The sequence below is a fragment of the Rattus norvegicus genome, chromosome 14 (assembly GCF_036323735.1).
Source record: "Rattus norvegicus strain BN/NHsdMcwi chromosome 14, GRCr8, whole genome shotgun sequence".
NCBI lineage: Eukaryota > Metazoa > Chordata > Mammalia > Rodentia > Muridae > Rattus > Rattus norvegicus.
Genome location: NC_086032.1, coordinates 106,206,879 through 106,219,598, shown reverse-complemented (window position 1 = coordinate 106,219,598; position 12,720 = coordinate 106,206,879). Strand labels below are relative to the sequence as shown.

At 36.6% G+C, this 12,720-nt stretch overlaps 1 long non-coding RNA gene across 2 annotated transcripts in view; it reads right to left on the bottom strand.

Moving 5' to 3' along the window:
* Positions 1-12,206, bottom strand: part of LOC108352818 (uncharacterized) — a 30,676-nt gene extending 18,470 nt beyond the window's left edge. The window contains exons 1-3 of one of the 2 annotated variants that reach the window (XR_005493510.2): positions 11,615-12,206; positions 1,524-1,775; positions 129-260 (exon numbers count right to left, since the gene is read on the bottom strand). This is a non-coding gene — a long non-coding RNA (uncharacterized LOC108352818). The remainder of the gene's footprint in view (positions 1-128; positions 261-1,523; positions 1,776-11,614) is intronic. The other variant, XR_005493511.2, reaches the window with a different exon arrangement.
* Between the last annotated feature and the right edge of the window lie 514 nt (positions 12,207-12,720).

The following is a 12,720-nucleotide window of genomic DNA, read 5'->3' as shown; positions in this document are numbered from 1 at the left end:
ATTTTCAGAAACTAAAAAAGAATTATTTTCTATTTCTGACTACTAACTACAGTGATTTTTTAAAATTGAAAGGCCAAGGCTTGGAGAAAGAAAAGTTCAAGAAGAAATAAAAACAAAAATGTACTTACCATTGAGACTTCAGAGTACAGTGCTCCTACACCTCTCTTGGTTTATTTGAAACAGAATGAAAGACTATTTAGCATGACATTGGGTTTTGCTCTTCTGTTTTTATTGATGTCCCTCCTGTCACAATGGGATGCCTAATCAAGATATGCAATGCAAATTTGCTAGATTAGATATTCTATAGTTCTTTGTATTTTTGTTATAACAGGAAAAAATGTTTGTGATGAATGGGAGATTCAGTCAACCTCCAGATGTTCTCTTGACATTGTGAATATCAGCAAGCACCTGGACCATAATGGCAGCCTGTTCTCTATGTCCTTGCTGGTTGCTATGCACACAATCTGTTTTGCAGCTAAATTAATCAATCACATGACCCTCTTTTTTGTTCTCTGCAAATGTTCATGATCCTGAAACTATGTGATACAAAATAAAAAAGAGAGGAAATAGCTTTCTCTTTTATTCTTTACTTCTACACATTTTGTTATTATCCTACACCAGATAAGAAGTCACTCCAAAATCTGCATTTACTAGTGTTGGGATGGAAATTGAGGCTCACATCCAGAGAAACCACACCAGGCCAACACAGTCCCATGTGGAGGAGGTTTATGGGGATGGCAGAGACAAGGGGGCGATTGGGTAAGAGTGGAGGAAGAGAGAGGGAGAGAGAGAAAGGAAGGAAGGAAGGAAGGAAGGAAGGAAGGAAGGAAGGAAGGGAAGGAGGAAGGAAGAGTCTGCTTTTTATGTGAAATGTGATGTAACTGCTCCCAGGTGAAGGTAGAAGCTGAACCAAAGGTATGCTGGTGAAGTATAGCCACTGCCATGATAACAGATGTGTAGGTGACCAGGAGACTTCACTGCTGGAGGTGAAAGCAGTTCCTGATACCAACAACTAATGTTTGGAGTTTTCACAAGAAAGATGTGAGGACACAAGACTGGGGCTACACAATTACTGATGCAAAATCTTAGGTCAGTGAATTTAATTATCTAGTCTAAAATCCTACTGTTGGTAAGTGATAGAATTAAAAAGACAGCTATCTGAGGTAATAATGCTTCTGGCTATGATTCCTCCCGTCATTACTCTCTTCTGGGATTTATAAGCTAAAATGAAGAGTCATTCATGAAAGTTAATTTACCAATGTTAATAATTCACTAAGAGAGACCAAGTCTTTCAGATATGTTTAGATTATAGATCAGCAATTTAAACTTGTATTGCTCTTATTTATATTTGTAAATTGTAAAAGTGAACAAGTGATTATAGAGAAAATCTTTGCACACAACTATTGTTAGGTCTTATGAACTTAGAACAAAAAAACCAAGATACCAATTAACATAACAACAAGGATACTGGGAAGCTCCTCCAGATTCAGTCAGAATCTGTGGCTCCTCCCAGCACTACTTACCTCATTCCTTCCCTAAACGTTTTCTGCCTGAGCCTCTTCACTTGGATGGTGTCTCCTGTCATATGCTCTTGCTTTTCCCATCTCTTGTCTGTTGGTCTGTTTTATTCTGCCAGCCATGTTCAGCCTGGACTCTCTCTGCTTTCTCCCTTATACGTATTTTATAATATAAAAATTGTTTCCATATTTTAAGAGTAGTCACATCCTTCTTCTTTTTTTATTTTTTTTCATTCAACAATAATATATTTAGAGACCCTAAAGGTAGGAGTATAAAATTATTTTAATTATATGAAGAATTATTTCAAGCATTTTGCGTGTTACAGGAATATATGGCATGGAGTTTTGAAGAAGTTTCTAATATACAGAAAATACAAATACCCAAGAAAAAGAAGGGAAGAAAACAATTTTCTCAAAGAAAAATAACCTTGAATGCATTGGTACATGAGACAAGTTTCTGAAAAGAACACCAATTCTTCAGGCTCTAATAATCAACAATTGAAAAGTGGGACTTCATGAAAGTGAAAAGCTTCTATAAGGCAAAGGACACTGTCAATCATCAGCCCACAGAGTAAGAAAGGATCTTCACCAACCCTACATCTAACAAACAACTAGTGTCCAAAACTTATAAAGAACTCAAGAAGATAGACACCAATAACCCAAATAACCCAATTAAAATTAGCTAGGAATCTCAAATGACTTAGAAGCACTAAAAGAAATGTTCGAAGTCCTTAGTCATCAGAGAACTGCAAATTAAACAACTATGAGGTTCCATTTTATACTTATCAGAATGACTAAGGTCAAAAAGAATTGAAGAAAGGGGAATAGTTCTTCATTGTTGGTAGAAGTGCAAACTTGAATGATCTCTTTGGAAATCAAATTGGCAGTTTCTCAGAAAACTTGAGATAGAACAGTTTTAAGACCCAGCAATATCATTTCTGGGCATATACCCATAAGGTACTCCATCATTCCTGAAAGACTGTTGCTCAACTACGTTCATAGCAGCTTTATTCTTAATTGCTACAAATTTGAAGCAACCTAGATGTTCCTCAACTGAAGAATAGATAAAAATAATGTGGTATATCTACACTATGGAATACTATTCAGCTATTAAAAAAATCAATGAATTTTGTAGGCAAATGCATATAACTTGAGATTATCATTCTCAGTGAGGTAATCCAGTCCCATAATATACTTGGTATGTACTCCATTATAAGTTGATGTTAGTGATAAAGTACAAGTACCATGAAATACTACACAGACCTAAAGAAACTAAAGAAGAAGGAAGAACTGAGAAGATTCAAGCTTGAATCTCACTTAGAAGGGGGAGTAAAATAGTCATAAGAGGTAGATGGAGGGTGTGAACTAGGAGAGAGGGTGATGGGTAGGGAAATGGAAGAGTTTAGGATCAAGACTGGGAAAGGACAGGAGAGATGTCTAGACACCATAAAAATGAATGGACATCTGAAACTGACTTGGGTAATGAGGTAGGAGGCATCTCCAGGATGAGACAGAGACCTGGGAAAAGGAAGGTGACCAAGAATCAATGGGGATGACCTTAACTGTGACTTACTACACTATGGATTTGGAGCCTGAAGAGGCCAATTCCTGTAGCCAAGCAGGAACCCCAGTGGAATGGTAGAGACAGTAATCCACCCAGAAAACCTTTAACCCAAAATTTATCCTGCTTACAAGAATGCAGGGATGGTGGGATGAAGCTAATAACTAATAAACAGCCCAAGTTAAGACATATCCCAGGGGCATGCGCCAATTCCTACAGAATTAATAATACTTGATTACTCTTGCCAACAAGAGCATGTTGTCCTCTGAGAGGCTTCACCCAGCAGCTGAGTCAAACAGATAGAGACACCCACAGTCAAAGTGTGGATGGAGGTTGGGGAAGGAAAGGGACTCCACAAGAAGACCAACCAACCTGGACCCTTCAAGCTATCAGTCTGAACCACCAACCAAAGAACATACATGGGCTGGACCCAGGGCTCTCTGTTCATATGTAGCAGATGTGTAGCTTGGTCTTCATGTGGGTCCTGAACTACTGGAACAGTGCTCATCCCAAAATCTGTTGCCTGTATGTGGGATATGCTCCACTAGTTGGGCTGCCCTTCCTGGCTTCAGTGGGAGAAGAAGCACTTAGCCTTGCAGACTTGAAGTACATGAAGAAAGGAAGTAGAGAGAGTTAAGAACAAGCTCATTAGGAGAGCAGGTGGGTGGTGGATAGCTAATAAGCCCCAGGACTAACTTGAGCAGGTGCCTTCCCTTTCACTTCCTCCTTGATGTTTCTCCAAAGCAACTTACATTTTGTAGGTTTGCGATTTTTTGTCTTGTGTTAATTTAAAAACTCCTATACAAGTATAATTTTTCTTTGGTTTTGATTTTACTCCTGAAAATTGATGGCAAACAGTTGACATTTAACAGTATTTTATGCAAAATACTTTTTCTTTGAGATGCGGTAAGCCAATACAGCTGCACCAAGGGCAGTATTACATCATGAGAGATATCACGAAGTGTGATGTAATGAGGGTCAGCACAGAAGATTTGTCCTCATACTCTACCTTCTGAGAACCAAATAAACAGGACTTCACTAGTACTGAGATCCCTTCACGGTATTATAACCTATTAAAACACTCCCAGAAAACATTTAGTAACCATGTTTTATATGTTTCCTAATCTTAATGATTTAATTTTAAGAAATGTTACTAATTAAGGAATACTTATTAATAAGGCGCATTTAAGCTGAAAATGAAATTATTTTGAGATAACCATTAAATATGATCAAAAGCAAAATTTTCAGAAGAAATAAGAATTAATGTTGATATCTTTTAAGGGAGACAGGTGTTTTACAGTGAACCACCGTTTTTCTCAAAAGGACAATCAGGTGCAGTCAGTTGCTGTGTCACAGATACCTCTGATTTAAACCTAATACCCCAGTTTCTCAAAGAGCATAACAAACAAACAAAGATCTTCAAACATATAGAGTTTGAATTTTCATGACAGTCATCATTTTCTTCTGAGCATCATGAGTGGAACACACATGTATTCGTACACAGCCTCCAATTCAATAACCAGGAGTACACATTCTAACAAAAAGGAAGTTTCTTTGGATGACTGAAGTTGTTTGAGCTTCAGAAAATTAAAACTTAACTGTGTGAGACATGTCAGAATCCATAGCAACCCAATATCAGGGAGATACTTAGCCTGTCATTAACTACAGTGCCTCTAACCCCAACTTACATCTAATTCCTTATTTTAAAAAATCATTATCAAACAAACCAGCAAACCCAAATCTAATGAAAACTGGACACAAAGTAGAACATTATATTCTCAGTGTTCCCATATTAGCACTGCAATTCAGGTCTTACCCTGAGATATTTAGAGAGACTCTCTCACAGGTGACATTAAGCAAAGACTTTGAAGTTTTGTGTGATGTGTGGTGCTCTCTGTGGATCCCAGTGCCAGTCATCCAATCTTCAAGCAGTTATCATGTCTCTCTCTTTTTTTTTGTTCTTTTTTTTTTTTCGGAGCTGGGGACTGAACCCAGGGCCTTGCGCTTCCTAGGTAAGCGCTCTACCACTGAGCTAAATCCCCAGCCCCAGTTATCATGTCTCTTAACCTATTTAAATCTTTTTAAATCAATTCACTTGAAATTTACAGTATAGCATATATTTAACATCCAGTCAAGAACTTCAGTGTCTTTAGTATTTTTAATATTTTAATTGTATATTTTAGTATTTTTAATTGATCAAATGACTTAGCACGTTGAGATGAAGCACTAAGTCACAGATTATTAAGATATCATACTTTCACATCAAGAGATCCCCGAAGTTATATCACCAATTAAACCTATAAATAAACCTTGTATCATTTCTTTTAATCACCGGGGAATTTTGTTATTTTTTACTGCAAGGACTATTAGGGACAGAAACCATTTTCTCATTAGCTACTTATAAGACACTTCTGGCCCTGCATGCTAGTTGATGCACCTAAGTCTAGCACTTATAAGGCTGGGCCAGGTAGATTTTTATGAATCTGAGTACAGTCTAGACTACAACATGAGATCATGTATCTATTTCTTTTAAGGAAAAAGATAAAGTAAAAGGTTCTGAAGACATATATTGAGTTGTCGACCATGCAAATCCATAAGAGAACCCTATGAAATTGATCTTAGAAAAAAAGAAAGGTATATAGACTATAATCTAGACACAAAATGTACCAGAAGAGTAAAAAGTACTAAAAGTAAATTGCCAAATGATAGAGTAACTTAGTTATCTTAGATTTCTTCCTATCTTTTAAGTTGATATGAAATATGTGAAGGCAGGGGTTGCCAAGGGAAAAAAATGCTAAATTCCTCCAAAAGCATCCATAAATTAGACATTAAGGAGGGATTTCAAACAATACACATTATGACAAAATTGCTCAGAGATTCAAATTTGTTGGAACCATGCTTCATAGTCACTGGTCATTCCAAGAACGGGAACCAGACCACTTGTTGCTAGGAAAATGGTTCTGTTTTCATCTGCCCATTGCAGAGTCACAGCTGAACTTGGTGGAGACAGACCAATTCCATGGCACCTAGACCAGCTGTTCCATCCAAACTGCCTCTCTGGCTGTAATTCTGGACAAAATCCACAGTAGACACAAGGCTCAGCCACTGTGCCCAGAGACTTGATGATTAGGTTTCCTGCTACTACAAAGACATGACAACAACTTGATCAACAGAGGTCATGATGCAATTATCTCCAAGGAGTAATTACAGCAATTAGTTATGTAGCGTCTCAGCAGGCAAATCTACAAGATGAGTTATGTTCATACCAACATAAAGTGAGATTACTGATTCATATTGTTAGGAATTTTTTTTTAGCTTTTCAAGAAATATTTTCACTTGCATTACCTAAATTATGTTCTACTAATCAGTGCTTCTAGTTGGAAATAAAACGAATTTCTGTGACTAAATAAGCTTGGCTTAGGGCCCCCTCATTCTAAATTAAAAAAATTATATATATTTTATCTATCTATCTATCTATCTATCTATCTATCTATCTATCTATCTATCTCTCCATCCATCTATCTAATGCCAACCAGAGCATGAATGGGATGGGTCTAGGTCCTTCTCCACATATGTAACGTTTTTGCAGCTGGGTTTTCATGTAGAACTCATAGAGTAGAAGCAGGGTGGTATCTGACTACATTGTATGCCTTTTGATTTCTATAGATATTATATAGATATCAGCTCTAAAGAATACATTGTTTTTGGGGAAGGGGAATAACTGTTTTTGTTTTATTTTGTTTTGTTTTTGCTTATATATATATATATATATATATATATATATATATATATATATATATATATATATAGCAGTGTTCATCATTTAAAGAAGTCAGAGCAGGATCTCAGTCTCAACAGGGCAAAAACCTAGAGGAAGGAGCAGATTCAAAGGGGTAATAGTTACTGGTTACTTGCTCTGCAAGTCTTCCTCACCCTACTTTCTTATAGAACTCAGGACCTTTAACCAGGGATGGTACCACCCACAATGGAACTGGGCATACCTCTGTCAATCAGTAATTTAAAAAATGCCTTGTAGGATTGCTTACAGTCTATCTTTTTAATTGTTTATTAAGTTATTTATTTACATCCTGATCACTGTCCCTCCCTCTTTCCTCTGTCCCCTCCCCTACCATGAACCTCTGCTCCCCTTCTCCTCAGAAAATGGAAGGGCTTCAACAGATATCAACCAGTGTTGGCATATCCAGTTGCAGTAAGATTAGGTGTATCTCTTTTTATTGAGGTTAGACAAGGCATGCCAGTAAAGAGAAAATAATCCAAAGGCAACAGAGATGCCTCTGGCAGTGGATGGGAGCAGACACATTCATTGATCAACAGCCAAACATTAAGCAAAGAGAGTTTAGCTTGGAGTTCTCCATTGGGTTCCTTTCCTTGGAGCTCAGGAAATGACAAAGAAGAAAGGGAGGAGGAATTGTGGGAGCAAGAAGGGTCAGATATACTAAGAGAACACAGTAGAATCAACTAGATAGGGATACCAGGGTATCACAGAGATTGAATCAGTAATTAAATCACCTATATGGATAGGTACCAGGTCATCTGCTTATATATTCTCATTGTTGGCTTGATGTTTGTGAAGAACTTTTGACAGTGGAAGTGGGAATATCTCTAGTTCCTTTGCCTTTTCTTGGGACCCTTTGCATTTTATTGTGTTCCTTTGCTCAGTCTTGATGTGAGGGTTTGTGCTTGGTCTTAATGTGTCTTGTTGTGCACTCTTAAATTGACATCCCTGGGAGGACTGTTCTTGGGGAGAGATTGCAGAAAATAGTGGCTCTGGGAGAATGCAGGTAGGGAGTTACTAGGAACAATAGCAAAAAAGACATGCACTATCACACCTGGATCCATATAGTCTTTTTCTTAATTCTTTTTTGTTTGCTTAACTTGGTTTCATTTCTGAGAAATCCATCCTACTGGCTGGATGTAAGTAGTTTGTTCCTAGATACCATTCATGATGAGAGAGTCTCCAAATGGTCAACCGTTTCGTGAGCCACATGTTGATGAACTCTTTCAAGGGTTGTTATTTTTTTTTGCTATTATTTTTTTTTGCTATTATGAATAAAAGATGCTGTATACATCAGAGTGCAATTTTATTGAGAATATAAATATTTTTGAGGACAAATGCCCACAAGAGTTGTTGCTAGGCTATGTATTAGCATGAGTTTTCTTTTCTCTTTTGGATAATTTTTTGAGATTAAATATAATTACAACATTTCTCCCCTTTTGTTCCTTCAAACCCTTCCATCTATCTTTCGCTATGTTGCTTCAGATTTATAGATCCCTTTCCCACTAATTGTTGCATGCAGATAAGCATATGTATGTACATATACCTTCCTGAAAATAATTTATTCAGTCAGTATAATGTTGCCTGTATGTCTGTTTTCAGGGCTGGCCTTTTGGGACTGAACAACCCAAATGGTGTGTGTTCTTCCCTGGGTAGACCATCACTCCCAATATCAGTCGTTGTGTACAGTTCTTTGTGTAGTATTGTAGCTTCATGTGCTGTTCCTTATCCAGTTTGGCATGTCCATTAATTTTATCTTTGTTCAAATTTCAATATTCAGATATTTATAAACTAGTTTCTCTCACCTAAATTTTGCATCTAAAAACGCCAGCAATTATTTGCAACCTCTATTCCTATTATTCTTAGGTTTGGGCTTTTCATAGGGTTCCAGAAATCCTGGATGCTTTGTGCCAGAAATTTTTAAGGCTTATTTTTTTTTAGTAATACATCTCATCTTTCTGTTATGTTTTTAAACCTCTCTTGTATTCTGTTGATGAGGCTTGACTCTGAGTTTCCTATTTCAGTTCTTAAAATCTTATTTCCAGCTTTCCCTCAGTTTTGGTTTTCTCTATTGATTCGTTTCAACTTTCAGGTCTTGACCTGTTTTATTTATTCCCTTTTCCTTTTTATTTGTGTACTGCCTGGTTTTATGTATCAACATGACTTAGGTTAGAGTCATCCCAGAGAAAGGAGCCTGCATTGAGGAAATGCCTCCATGGGATCCAGTGATTTATGAGAGAGGGCCCAGACAATGGTAGGTGGTGCCCTCCCAGGGATAATTGTCCTGGGTTCTATAAGGAGGCAGGTTGAGCAAGCCAGGGGAAGCAAGCTAGTAAGGCCCCTGTTTGAGATCCTGTCTTGACTTTTTCCAATGATGGATTGTGATCCGGAAGTGTAAGCTTTCCTCCCCAACTTGCTTTTTGGTCATGGTGTTTCATCACAGCAATAAAACCCTGACTAAGATAGCTTGATTTTCAAAGATTTCTTTAAATGATTTATTCACTTCATCTTTAAGTACCTATAGCATATTCATGAAAAGTATTTTAAGATTTTTCTCTTGTGCTTCAGCTGTGTTACATTACTCAGGGCCTGATGTAATAGGATTTCTTGACTCTTGTGAAGACATATTATCCTGGCTATTATTGATCATGTTGTTATGCCAGCATCTATGCACAAGATTGTAATTCCAGGTGATACTATCTGGTCTTGCCTTTATTAGGTAGGTGTTTTGTTCCTCGATTTCACTTTTCCTTTTTCGTTCCTTGGGAGAGTATGGTGGCTTTCTGTTTACTGGTAAAAAAAAAAAATTCTTCTGGGATCCTGATAGGAGTGGCTTCTAGGAGTTCCAGATAATATGCTTTTCTATGTATTGTGTGCTGACACTTAGAAATGAGGCTGAGAGTGGGAAGCTGAGAAGGTTCACTGGAGGGAGAAAACATAGTATTTCGCCAGTATCAGCTTAGTTAACCACTGGGAATGGGGGCAGAGATGAGGTGAAACCACAGAATAAGGTCTACTACAGTGCTGGGAATGAGACCAGGGGTTTCGACCTGGAGGAAAGGAAGGAGGCATGAAGATCTACTGTCAGTCTACTTTTTTCCAGCTTTAGAGTGTCCTGTGGGTTATTGGGTAGGAGAACGAAAGGTGGAGCTGAAGAGTTGGGGAGAGAGGGATAAAGAAGAGAGAGGGGGTCAAAGGTGCAAGAGGAGGTAGAAAGAAGATGAGAGTTGAAGTTCGTGGCCTGAAGAAACCTTAAACACAAATTATAAGGGATCTCATTGCTGGAGAATAGAGTAGTGTAGTGATAGATCTGCCCAATCTTGGAGTGAAGCTTGTATTCATGTAAATTGAGTTGTGTTTCTTTGCATGGGCTTACTCTGTCTGATGAGGTTACCGCAACAACGCTGTGTGCTTAACAGTTCCCTGTGAACACAAGAAACTTTGTGCCTCCTGCACTGGGAATGAGACTGGAGGATTGGGCTTTGGAGAAGCAGATGGAGAGGTGAAGGCCTACCTGTTTTCCTGGTTAGAATGGCCATGGGGTTTGCAGAGACTGTCTGATGGAGTTGGGGTCTGAGATAAAGCAACAAGATTTGTGGAATCTATTAGAGATGGGGGAGGGAGGCTGCTGCAGGTGTTCCACTGCAGAGTTGGGGGTTTAGATTTGGAGGAATTAAAGGAGAACTAAAAATCTACAGTTAGCCTGTCTCTTTCTCAGGTTGAAGACATATAATCAAATAATAAGTAAATGCTTAATAACTTAGTTGTTCATAGAATGGATGATGCACAATAACTGAGCGAGCTGAAGCCATATAAAACCCTAGCATGGGACAAGAACCACCAGTCCCACGCTTATCTGAACAGCTTAGGTAACTAGAAGATGGAGAGAAGGCTTTCCTTATGGGTATGACTCCTGGTGGTTCTGACATGCTTTGGTGGATGGTCACACACCTAAAAGTATACAGTCACTATCGAGACCATGCCTAATCTTAAAAAGGAAGACACAAACGGGGAGGGGAATGATTATGATCAGAGTACATTGTATGAGTTTCTCAAATAATTAAAATAATATTTAAAATAATTGAATAGATAATTGAGCTTTTTTCATAGTTTACTTTAGAAGTCACTATTCTTTTAATAAAATATTTTTACGAAATTGGAATGGAAGCCATTCATTCTTTAAAGGCATGAGAACAAAGATTTAAAAACAGGCAGTTTATCAAGAGAAGCATTTTTCTCCTGAAGAAAATCGTAAAAGATTGAAATAAAGTATATTTTCCTCCTTTCAAACAAAATTATTGGATATAACTGCCTAACGTTTTGAGATAATCATTGTTTTAGTTTGAAAGAAGAGCTATAGAAATTTTACTATGGAGAAAATATTGAAACAAATAAAACAACTAAAAATTTCTAAAGCCCAACCAAAGACTACAACCAAACTCACTAAAATATTAAAAAAAAAGGAAAAAAGCTAAAACAAAAGGTTTTAGTTCATTTTTGTCAAGTTGATTTCTTTATTACTGTTAAATATGAAATTAGAATCACTCATTATTCCACTGGAGTAGGGAAGTGAATAAGTTAATCTTCAGATCTTTCAAATACAACTAAAGTGTTAAAGTATTTAAAGTATATATTTCCAAGATAAAATCCTATGCATTCAACTTCACACATGACACTCTTTGTTGAACCTTTTTACTTTAAATCATATTTCATAAACTTAAAATAATCAACTATGCTTACCAAATAGACCCACTAGGCTTTGCATTTAGTGAGCATTGCTAAGGTGACAATGGAGGAAGACAGGTTTTTAGAGGTTTCCAGTCTCCTTCTATGCCAGACATATTTCATGCAAGAGGTGGAACCGAGTACCAACCACACATCAGATTTGTCTACTTCAGCAGCCTGAAAGGCTCGGTTTCAGGGAAATACTGATGGATTGAACCACACTTGTACTTGAAAATCTCATCCCTGGAATAGAATTGCTTTTCCTTGCACTCTGCTTTGCGATTGGAAAGAAATATTTCTACTATGAGAGATAACTGCTTCAAATGTTGAAAGTAGATGTTGCAAACCTTTGAAAAAAAAAGAAAGCAATTAATCTTAAGATTTAGAGTCTTCTAAGAGATCTCAACAAATTTTATTTGCTTTAGAATTTAGCATGCAAACAAGAGATCTGTCAGCAGAATTGGTACTGGCAAGATTGAGCCTGTTCTCAAGGTAATATTCATGAGGTAGATTAGAGATCATTTGTCTCTGCAGAAGTTGGAACTTTATCCTTAATTTAGTTACTGATTTAATTAATTCTAAAAACAACATTCTTTTGATTTTTTTTACTTTTGATTTAAATACAGTTTATTTAAATACATAGAAAATACATATACTTACTCATATTTTAATTACTAAGAGATTCTACAATATAAAACATTTCAGGATCTCACAGCTATCATTTTAGGTTCATCCCTCAGATTATTTATGTCAGATATAGTTTGCACATTTTTCTGTAGGTTTCTATGTGTATTTAACTTTTTTCTAAGTACTTTAAATATGAATAAATATGTTTAGCTCCTGCTGTTTTTCATATGGTATTTTAGCTCCGATTTAAACTTTAAATCAGCTACCTCATTCTAAGGTAAAATTTCTGTATTGTGTTATAGTATTTGCATGAAAATGATTGATATACCTTTAGATTATTTCTAAATTTTCTATATATTTGCTAAATGTTTTAATGTAATTTTATTAGCTTTTTGTTTGTGAGTTCTTTACTAGTTAAAAAAAATAACCCCACTGTACATATCAGAAAAAAATAAAATTATTTTAGCATTTTATTATTAAGTTTGATTTCTTTT